Source organism: Crinia signifera, chromosome 9 (genome assembly GCF_055691185.1).
Source record: "Crinia signifera chromosome 9, ASM5569118v1, whole genome shotgun sequence".
Classification (NCBI taxonomy): Eukaryota; Metazoa; Chordata; class Amphibia; order Anura; family Myobatrachidae; genus Crinia; species Crinia signifera.
Genome location: NC_139225.1, coordinates 23361992 through 23374097, shown reverse-complemented (window position 1 = coordinate 23374097; position 12106 = coordinate 23361992). Strand labels below are relative to the sequence as shown.

The 12106-nt window shown below is 47.7% G+C and overlaps 1 protein-coding gene across 2 annotated transcripts in view; it reads right to left on the bottom strand.

The window, feature by feature from the left end:
• Positions 1–12106, bottom strand: part of LOC146035234 (uncharacterized) — a 422801-nt gene that overhangs the window by 223335 nt on the left and 187360 nt on the right. The window lies entirely within an intron of this gene.

Here is a 12106-nt window from a genome sequence, read left to right as displayed (position 1 = left end):
ACCATCACAGTTATATGCGTCCCCTCGCGGGCTTCACAGGTGTCCGTGGCCACGCGGACACCTGTGAAGTCCGCGAAGGGACGCGTTTACCTGTGAAGGTATCCAACCCGAAGCGTAGCGAGCCTGCGAGGGGCGGCGGTACGCGTCCTCCGACCTTTTCATGCCCTACTATCCACGTCGGCGTGGAGTTGAGAATAGAATAGTGTGGCGAGCGGACGCGGATACCTTCACAGGTAAACGCGTCCCTTCGCGGACTTCACAGGTGTCCGCGTGGCCACGGACACCTGTGAAGCCCGCGAGGGGACGCATATAACTGTGAAGGTATCCGCGTCCCCTCGCGGGGCTCGCTGCGCTCGCCACGCTTCGGGCTCGGTGGCTCGCTGCGCTCGCCACACTATTCTATTCTCAACTCCACGCCGACGTGGATAGTAGGGCATGAAAAGGTCGGAGGACGCATACCGCCGCCCCTCGCGGGCTCGCTGCGCTCGCCACGCTTTGGGTTGGCGTGGATCGTGGGGTGGCGTTACAAATTTGGGGGGACATTTAAGGGTTAATTGTGCCTATTTGGGCTCTGTAGCCCATTTAACATTGATTCCTATGGCCAAATCGCGGCCATTGAAGCATTGAATGTAAAATCGCGGTCAGCACAAAATTTAACATTGAACCCTATGGGAAATCGCGGTGATCGCGGGCATCGCGTCGCGGCCGTTAATGTACTGCCCGCGATGCCCGCGATCACCACGATGGGCACCCTTCTAGGTAAAGAGTACCCATGTTTCTTCCAGGCTTTGATGGTGACTTCAGCTGTAATCTCACAAGCACATGGGGATTCAATTAGGGTTACCACCTAGTCCCTTTAATTCCGGACACATGTTAATTACACAGGTTCTGTGGCAGTTTAAAATCAGGTGAAGTGGAGTCTTGAAGTCAGCCAGCCACAGAACCTGTGTAATTAATATGTGTCCGGAATTAAAGGGACTAGGTGGTAACCCTAGATTCAATCCTGATCGGACAGCTGTGAATTTGCAGTAGCCAGCGAACAGTTATAAGCCACCGCTCAGGAGGCCATCGCAGGATGGATTAGTGCATGCTTGCTGTGTATCAATAAATGCCCGCTGTGCAAATATACAGCCATGCGATCAGATCTGAATCGGCCCAATCACTAATGAATGGCATCTCTTTTATATTTTGCTACATCTGTCACTCAAAGTGTGTCTGAAGCTGTAACGCTGGGTGGAGCCTCTGACTCACATGACAGAGAACCAGCCCAGTGAGCCCACAGTCATAGGAGGGACACAATGCTCTGCTCCTGCACTTTCCTTTTAATGTATGATTGCCATCACCTGTGTTGAAGCACCTTTCCTATCAATTAACCTGTTCAACACAGATGGAGGTAATCATACATTAGGAAGAAAGTCCAACGGCAGAGCATTGTGTCCCTCCTGGCATAGGTCATGTTGGGAGGTATGCACAGTGCCAGACACCCTCTGCCTCCCCATGTTACCCAGCAAAGACACAGCTACTCACCAGACACACCAGGTGAGCGCCCCACATACCTCCCAACATGACCCTCTCCAGGAGGGACAGAATGCTCTGTTTGTGGACTTCCATCTTAATTTAGGATTGTCATCACCTGTTTTAAACAGGGTAATTGATAAGAAAGGTGTTTAAGCACAGGTGATGGTAATCCATAAATTAAGAAGAAAGTCCAGAAAGTCCCTCCCTTCCCCCCCCCCCCCCCACATTCACGGCATCCCCACGATTAAATGGCACATGCAAAACACTGACATGGCTATGGTTGACAAGATTTATTTTTCACTTTTTCAATGTTTTCATATTCATTCTCATGTGTCGACATGGACACCAATGAAGTGCCACACTTATGTCAACATTTACATGTGTTGACCTTTCTGTGTTGATACACCCCCCCGTGACACACCCCCCCTCCTGCGATTCGTGGCACCCCGCGACCCCCCCTCCCGCAATTCGCGCCAACTCCATGGGCCCCCCCTCGCGAGGTTCACGGTGCCCCCCACGACCCCCCCAACCGCGATTCCCCACCCCTGACCCCCCTCCTGTCATTGCGGCAACCACCCACCCCGGCGACCCACCCTCCCGCGATTCACTGCAACACCCCGCGCCCCCCCTCCCATGATTCGCAGCACCCACACCCCCCCTGTGACCCCCCCTCCCGCAATTCACGGCATCCCCACGATTAAATGGCACATGCAAAACACTGACATGGCTATGGTTGACAATGAAAAAGGTTGACAAGATTTATTTTTCACTTTTTCAATGTTTTCATATTCATTCTCATGTGTCGACACTTATGTCAACAATTACATGTGTTGACCTTTCTTGTGGCGATTCGCGGCACCCCCCGCAACCCCCCTCCCGCGATTTGCAGCACACCCCCCGCAATTCGCGGCACCCACGGTGACTCCCGCGATTCGTGACTCCCGCGATTCGCGGCCCCACCCCGTGACACACCCCCCCTCCTGCGATTCGCGGCAACCCGCGACCCCCCCTCCGGTGATTCGTGCCAACCCCCTGGGCCCCCCCTCGCGAGGTTCACGGTGCCCCCCCCCCAACCGCGATTCCCCACCCCTGACCTCCCTCCTGTCATTGCGGCAACCCCCCGCCCCCACGACCCACCCTCCTGCGATTCACTGCAACCCCCCGCGCCCCCCCCCCCTCCCACGATTCGCGGCACCCACACCCCCCGCGACCCTCCCCTCCCGCAATTCACGGCATCCACCCACGACCCCTCCTCCCGTGATTAAATGGCACATGCACGGCTATGGTCGACAATGAAAAAGGTTGACATGAGTTTTTGAAGATTTATTTTTCTTTTTTTTCAATGTTTTCATATTCATTCTCATGTGTCGACATGGACACCGATGAAGTGCCACACTTATGTCAACATTTACATGTGTTGAACTTTCTGTGTTGATTTTTTCGTGTAGCAATTTTTTTCCAGTGACAACTATGAACTATGTGCACGTCAACCTACACATCATCAACCAATTCTTTGTATAATATATAACACCTGTTCTGTTTTACTGTAGGTGTTTTAAGTCAGATCTTTTACTGCTACTATTACTGTTTATGTAAATGCATTCTGAATGACAGCAACATCCTACCATCCTTCTACAAGAATATATAACCAACTAGGTGATTCATCGCGCCCCGTGCCCCCCCCCTCCCGCAATTCACGGACCCCCCGCGCACCCCCCCTCCCGCGATTTGCAACCCCCCCTCGCGCAATTCACGCCCCCTCCCACGCTTTGCGGACCCCCGCCCTCTCCCGCGATTCGCCGACACCTGCGCCCCCTCCCTCCCTTGATTCACGGCACCCCCCGCGCCCCTCCCGCAATTCACGGCACCCCTAAGCCCCTCTTTAGTCCCCCGTATACTCACACACCCCTATCACTACCCAGCTTCCTGCTCTCCTGAACCGTAACTTCCACCACTGGGGAGTCGCTGACGCTGTTTTGCCCACATGCCCCTATCATGCCTCATAGCCCAGCCTCCTGCTCTCATGCACCCGAACTCCCACCCAGTAGGAGGAGACACTGACTAAGGGCCACCATCCTGTACTCCTGTACTGCCACGCTGGACCCTCACCCACTGGCAGAAGCTGCACAGTATCTCCCACACTCCTCTTTAGTCACCCTTATGCCCACACACCCCTATCACTACCCAGCCTCCTGTTTTCCTGTGTCGTGACCTCCGCCAGTGGGGAGCCGCTGACTCAGAAACACCCTACTATACTATTGCACACACACACCTAAACAACATGCACACACAGCCCCCCCCCCCCACACCCACAAATGTCTCTGTACCATCCACACTATCAATGTACATCTTAATCTGTAACCGCTTTTTAATTAAACAAAACAATACACACCCCCTTCCACATCATATGCTCTCTATTTAACACATTTCACCTATAACTCAAGTTGCAATACAGGCCATCTTACATACAATTCTAACCATATTTCTCATATACAAATGTTCACAAATTAAGGGGGCACAGACCCTTACGACGGTGTGAAGAGCGCCCGTAGGGCGCGATGAATCACCTAGTATATAAATAAATAGGGGTACAAATATTGAGCACCCACCGTATTGGCGCCTGTGGCTGGCAGTGCACCTTACGCAGACACACGTCTGCAACTGACGCGCTGCAAACATGCTACATACATGTAAATAAATGACAACGCACCCATGCAGCAGCTGTGTCGGGTTAAACCTGGGCAGGGTGTATCTTCTGCTCCCTGTTCTCTCAGATGTATCACTACATGGCATGTGACAATCAGTGGCGTAATTTCAAACATAGCGCCCCCCCCCCCCCCCCGCCGGGAATTTTGGTGCGCCCCCCCTGCCTTACCCCTGTTGCCACTCTGTAAACGGGACACACAGATCTCTGTGGTCACGGCGCTCCTCCTGGCTCGGCTCCTGTCCTGCTGCTAATATGAAAAATCTCCCTCACAAAATGTCTGCCCCCTTACAGCCAGTGCTGCAAGTGAGGCGGTACAGGGTAGTATGGCGTACCACTAAACCATAGTGTGCCGGTGCCCCATACCGCCATAACAAATTACCCCCCCCAATCCAACTGCGCATGCGCGCATATGTAAGTGGTGGGGGGCGTGGTCTGTACAGGTCCGCGCCCCCAGCTACAGCAGATTCCCTATGGAGGGGAGGGGCGGGGAGCGCATTGCGCGTCTCTCCTTCCTCTCACTCCCCTCCCTCAGCACCGGCAGCGGCGGTGGTGGCGATGGGAGGCAGCGGCTGGAGGGGGAGAGACCATTAGCTTGCCTTGCTAATGTTCAATACATCCACAATAGCCGCCACGTGTGATTACACACACATTGCAGATGTGGAGAAATGAAAGTTATATTGATAGCTGCTTTAAATGTATCCTCAAATTATAATTTCTGAAACAAAGTAATCCTGATCGATACAGCTTCAGTTGGTATGCATGTAAACACTCGGATATTACCATTCCTTCACATTCCATAAAGAAGACTATACTGTACATTAAATAAAAAGTAATCACCCAAAAAATACAAAAAAAAAACATTTTGCCGACTTCACCGTCTGAAATCACAAAATGGCCGTTAACTAAAAATTTTTCAATCTGTTTCTATCTTAGAATGTTTTTTTGAAACATGCTTCAGGTACGTTTGCAAGCATATGGTTGTTAAATATATATTTTAATGTGCTCATCCACTTGTGCCCAGCTGGCTTATGTACTTCACATGATTGTGTTGCTCAACGTTTTACCAATTAAAAATGTGAACATTTGCCGAGATCCATTTGCTATGGAAGCATACACCTGCACACAGGGTAAAAATATGCACATATGTCTTCATCCTCCGAGGGCGAACAAATAGTCCTGGCAGTAACCTAGGTTACTGCAGAGGAGGAGGATGGATGAGCAAACTGCAGGACAATCACAGGTACCACCATAGGCGTGCGCAGCCCATTTTTTTAGGGGGTGCACCATTGGAGGGGCGTGTCCATCGCCGCCTACTGGGCGTGTCCATCACGACCTAATGGGCATAAATGCAAAATAAATAGGTGACTTATTTATGTATATGCACTTAAGAGTGAATCATCCCCCCCCCCTCATATACTATAAACAGGGACAGTGTGCACCTAAGGAGTGCTGCAAAAATTTAAAGTATAATGACCATTACACATAATTCCGCACACTGTAATGGCCATTACATATAATGCCACACACCATAATGCCATTACACATTATGCCAGGACTTGACAATAGCGACAGTGCGCGCCAAAGGCATGCGCCAAAAATTTACACCATAATACCTATTACACATCACACAGCCATTACATAGTATACCAAATGCCTTACACATTATACCACACATTGTAATACCCATTACACGTTGCGCCCCACACTGTGATGTCCATTACATGTTACGACTCACACTGTTATGCCAATTTTGCTTCACACCATAATGCCAATTACATATTAGGCCACATAAAGGTACCATAATACCAATTACATATTAAGCCACACACTGTTATGCCAATTACCTATTACATCCCACACCATAATGCCCATGACATATTACGCCCACACCGAATTGCCTATTACACATTATACCATATGCTGTAATGCTCATTACACATTATTCCACACACAGCAATGCCCATTACACAGTATGCCACACACCAAATTACCCATTACACCACACTTATATGGTGTATAAGTGTATACATTACATATTATACCATGCACCATATTGCTCATTATACATTATGCCACACACCATAATGCCCATTACTTATTATGCCATATAAGTGCGCTTACCTACATGCTCGTTGTCAGGAGTTACATGTTCGATGCCAGGGTTTACATGCTCCATGCCAGGGGGGTTACATGCCCCTTCACATGGGGGGGGGGGTTGCATGCTCATTGCCATAGGAACTACATGCCTGTTGCCCAAGGGGCAAGGGGATATATGCTCATTGTCTGGGGGGGATTACATGCTCGTTACCCACTTATAATGCCCCCCTTAGTTCTACATACATTATGCCCCGCATAGTGCCACATGCATAATGCCCCTGTAGTGCCACACACAATGCCCCAATAGTGCCACATACATACTGCCCCCATAGTGCCACACATCATACTGCCCCCATAGTGCCACACATATAATGGCCCTGTAGTGCCACATACTTAATGCCCCCTGTAGTTACATACACATTTAATGCCCCATTGTGCTACAGTATATATGCAGTGTCATGTATAAATGACAGAGCAGCCTGGAGCCTGTGGAGGAAGGCGAGAGCTAGCTGCCACTGCAGCAGTGTGTGGGCTGGGGACAAAGCTGCTGCTGCCAGGCAGATGAGGGGAGGGGGCGCCGGGGGAAGGAACTTGGCTGATGAGGAGGGAGCGTTGCTGCAGCCTGCAGGTGACCCCCGTGTCAGATGGTGCTCCTGGTTAGTAAGCGGGGAGGAGGACTCGTAGTGAGGAGCGCTGCCGCAGGTGACCCCGTCTCCCTGCTTAAGGAGCCGCTGGCTGTGGGGCCGGAGCGCATAGATACAGGTCCTGGCGCCGGAAACTGCTTCCGGCGACAGGCAGCCGCCGGGCAGCTCCACACTGCTGCTGGCAGGGGAGGACAGTGCTGCGTTCGTGCGGGGGGCACCCCCCGTGCGCACGCCTATGGGTACCACTAACTGCCCCCACAGCAGCAACTTCAGCAGCACAAGAGGATGTTGAAGAAGTGGCGCGCCATGATGATACAGAACGGCCTGGCACCAGTAGAGAAGCAAGGCAAGGAGGCAGTCGCACAAGCTGCAATCCTGCATTTTGGCATGTGAGCCGGTAGGTGCCACCTGCGGAGTTGCAGGTGGAGGGAGCCGGGAGCACGTGAGTGGGGGGGTCGCAGAGAGCCGGACAGGGGGACATTATGTGTTGTAATTTTAAGACTGAAAGGGGGAAATTTTGGGTACTTCTGTAGTTTCACGGCGCCACTGCGCGCACAGTCTGTAACAGAAACTTGGCAGCCTGCTAGAGGCTCTGTTTCACTGTGCGCGCTAGCTCTGTGTGACTGAGCTTGTGCCGCTCTAGCTGTACGTAAACAGCATAGCGGCCGGCCAGCAGCAGCAGCGCTGCCCAGGCGCTGACAGGTCAATGTCACTGTGGCACTTGTAGTTCCACAGTGAAATAGGCAGCGCCTGGGCACCGCTGACAACGGGGGTATGTTAAAGTGGACACCCCGGCACAGCGATGCCGGGGCTTCTAAACTGTACGCGAGATTCAGACGCAACTGCGTCTGAATCTCGAGTCACATAGATAGCCGCTAAGAAGCCGGAAAGCCTGGATTCATATTTTCCACATGGAATGGGCCAAAATACACAATATGCCACACAGTATGAATCACAAATTCACATTTTACCACATACCCTCCAACTGTACCAATTTAGCCGGTACAGTACCGTTTTTTCACGGTCTGTACCGGCTAAATAAAGAAGAGAAGACGCTGCAGCTACTGAAACAACTAGCGGTAGCTGGCAGGCATGAGAGATGCTGGCACTGCCACTGCCAGATGCCGAAAGCGGGCACCGGAAACTACATATCCCATAATGCCCGCCACTTCCGGCACTCTAACACAGGGTGTGCATTAGCGCCGAAGACTACATATCCCACAAGGCCAGAGGCCAGCTTCCGGTGATTTTATCACAGCTGAGCGCGCGGATTCTGTCCTCAATTTTGCCTGTTGGAGCAGAGTGAGTCCGCTGTGAGCTGTTCTGCTGCTGGAGCCTGGCGGTGCGCGCTGATAGGAGAGAGCTGTGCGCACGGTGACGGTGGTTATATCGCAGCTGCTAGTATTCTTGCTGTCATATTTATCGCACTTGTGCCATGGGGCAACTCTAGAACGCAGGGATAACCCTATAATTACAGGTAATGTGTGTGACAGGGGATACATTGAGCTTGTCTGCTCAATGTATAGGAAAGGGGGCGTCATTTTCCAGTGGCCATGCCCCCTTTCCGAATTTGTACCGATTTCTACCCTTCATATGTTGGAGGGTATGTTACCGCACGAAGTGAGCCAAAAATTCACATTTTACCACACAGAAAGAGCCAAAAATTCATATTTTACCACATGGAATGTGCCAAAATACACAATATGCCACACAGGTAGAGCCACAAATTCACATTTTACCACACAGAATGAGCCAAAATTCATATTTTCCACATGGAATGGGCCAAAATACACAATATGCCACACAGTATGAATCACAAATTCACATTTTACCACACAGAATGAGCCAAAAATTCATATTTTACCACATGGAATGGGCCAAAAAACACAATATGCCACACAGTTAGAGCCACAAATTCACATTTTACCACACAGAATGAGCCAAAAATTCACATTTTACCACACGGAATGAGCCAAAATTCATATTTTGCTACATGAAATGGGCCAAAATACGCAATATGCCAAACAATATGAGCCACAAATTCACATTTTACCACACAGAATGAGCCACAAATTCACATTTTACTACACAGAATGAGCCAAAATTCATATTTTCCACATGGAAATGGCCAAAATACACAATATGCCACACAGTATGAATCACAAATTCACATTTTACCACACGAAGTGAGCCAAAAATTCACATTTTACCATACAGAATGAGCAAAAAATTCATATTTTACCACATGGAATGGGCCAAAATACACACTATGCCACACAATATGAGCCACAAATTCACATTTTACCACACAGAATGAGCCAAAATTCATATTTGGCACATAGAATGAGCCAAAATACACAATATGCCACACAGTATGAGCCAAAAATTCACATTTTACAACACCGAATGAGCCAAAATTCAGACTTTGCCACATGGAATGAGCCAAAATACACAATAAGCCACGCAGAATAAGCCAAAAATTCACATTTTACCACACGGAATGAGATAAAAATCATATTTTGCCACATGTGGAGCCCCATATAATCCGGTCACCAGTTATTACACCAAGGAGATGTCCCTGAATCTGTGCTAACAAGCATTCAAAAGCATTTGGAAACTCAGCACCTGGAGCGCTCCCCCTCAGTAGAGGGAGGTAGCGGGCTCAGAAAAAGGAACTGTGTTGTTACGAAGATCCAGAGGAGACCCATATACTTTTAAACTGGGTCTGGTAATTATACCTATATTGCCTCATTTTCAAAGAGACATTCAGAATCAGAATCTAAGCCATATAAGCCTCATTAAAGACACTATAACATTGCCTCATATAATTGCCTCAAATTTTTTTTGATGTTATATGTTGTATGTTTTGTTTGTCTATTTTTATGCATTGTTATGATTATGAAATTGCTCATTTTTAAAATAAAATATGCAAATATAGCGCACTAATGGTGTGTACACACGGTCAGATGTGCCTTAAGATCCTATCCACGATCCGATCAGATAGGATCGTGGATAGGATCTTAAGGCACATCAGATTTGCATCCAATCTTGACTATATAGTGCAGATCTGCACTATATAGACAAGGCAGCCAAGACTTTCTGGCTTCCGATACGTAAACGCGCATCGGGATCGGATCGGGACCGCAAGGGTTAAAACCCTTGCGATCTGCATCCGATTCCGATCCGATGTCGATCCGATGTTGACTATATCGTCAACATCGGAAAGGAAATCGGACCGTGTGTACACACTATAATAAGTGTTGCAGAATTATTATAGTTGGAGTACAGCTGCGCTTTTTAGGTGTCAATTATAAATTGTCACCAACCTCTTACCTCCTATGCAGCATGGGCCCTATACAACCTCTACAGTATGTGCCCTATACATCCTATACAGCATAGGCCCTATACATCCTATACAGCATGGGCCCTATACATCCTATACAGCAGGGTTGCCCGGACTTTTGTAACCCGGGATCTACTTTTTGTACACTTACTTACTGGTGATCTACCGGCATCTCCCCAGTTGCAAAATATTCCCCTCCCGGTGCAATATGCCCCTTACACATTATGGCACACTGAATAAGACAAAATTCACATTATGCCACACCGTATAAGCCAAAATTTGCATTATGCCACACGGAATGTGCCGAAAATTCATATTTTGCCACATAGAATGAGCCATAAATTCACATTTTACCAAACGGAATGAGCCAAAAATTCACATTTTACCACACAGAATGAGCCAAAATTCATATTTTCCAGATGGAATGGGCCAAAATACACAATATGCAACACAGTATGAATAACAAATTCACATTTTACCACACGAAGTGAGCCAAAAATTCACATTTTACCACACAGAATGAGCCAAAAATTCATATTTTACCACATGGAATAGGCCAAAATACACAATATGCCACACAGTTAGAGCCACAAATTCACATTTTACCACACAGAATGAGTCAAAATTCATATTTTCCACATGGAATGGGCCCAAATACACAATATGCCACACAGTATGAATCACAAATTCACATTTTACCACACGAAGTGAGCCAAAAATTCACATTTTACCACACAGAATAAGCCAAAAATTCATATTTTACCACATGGAATGGGCCAAAATACACAATATGCCACACAATATGAGCCACAAATTCACATTTTACCACACAGAATGAGCCAAAAATTCACATTTTACCACACTGAATGAGCCAAAATTCATATTTTGCCACATGAAATGGGCCAAAAGACACAATATGCCACACAATATAAACCACAAATTCACACTTTAACACTCGGAATGAGCCAAAAATTCACATTTTACCACATGGAATAGGTCAAAATACACCATATGCCACACAGTATGAGCCACAAATTCACATTTTAACACACAGAATGAGCCAAAATTCATATTTGGCACATGGAATGAGCCAAAATACACAATATGCCACACAGTATGAGCCAAAAATTCACATTTTACCAGACTGAATGAGCCAAAATTCAGACTTTACCACATGGAATGAGCCAAAAATACACAATAAGCTATGCAGAATAAGCCAAAAATTCACATTTTACCACACGGAATGAGAAAAAAAATCGCATTTTGCCACATGTGGAGCCCCATATAATCCGGTGGCGGTCACCAGTTATTACACCAAGGAGATGTCCCTGAACCTGTGCTAACAAGCATTCAAATGCATTTGGACACTCAGCACCTGGAGCGCTTCCCCTCATCAGAGGGAGGTAGCGGGCTCAGAAAAAGGAACTGTGTTGTTACAAAGATCCAGAGGAGACCCATATACTTTTAAACTGGGTCTGGTAATTATACCTATATTGCCTCATTTTCAAATAGACATTAAGAATCAGAATCTAAGCCATATAAGCCTCATTAGAGACATTATAACATTGCCTCATATGATTGCCTCAAATTTTATTTTATGTGATATGTTGTATGTTTTGTTTGTCTATTTTATGCATTGTTATGATTATGAAATTGCTCATTTTTAAAATAAAATATGCAAATATAGCGCACTAAGAAGTGTTGCAGAATTATTATAGTTGGAGTACAGCTGCGCTTTCTAGGTGTCAATTATTAAATGTCACCAACCTTTTACCTCCTATACAGCATGGGCCCTAT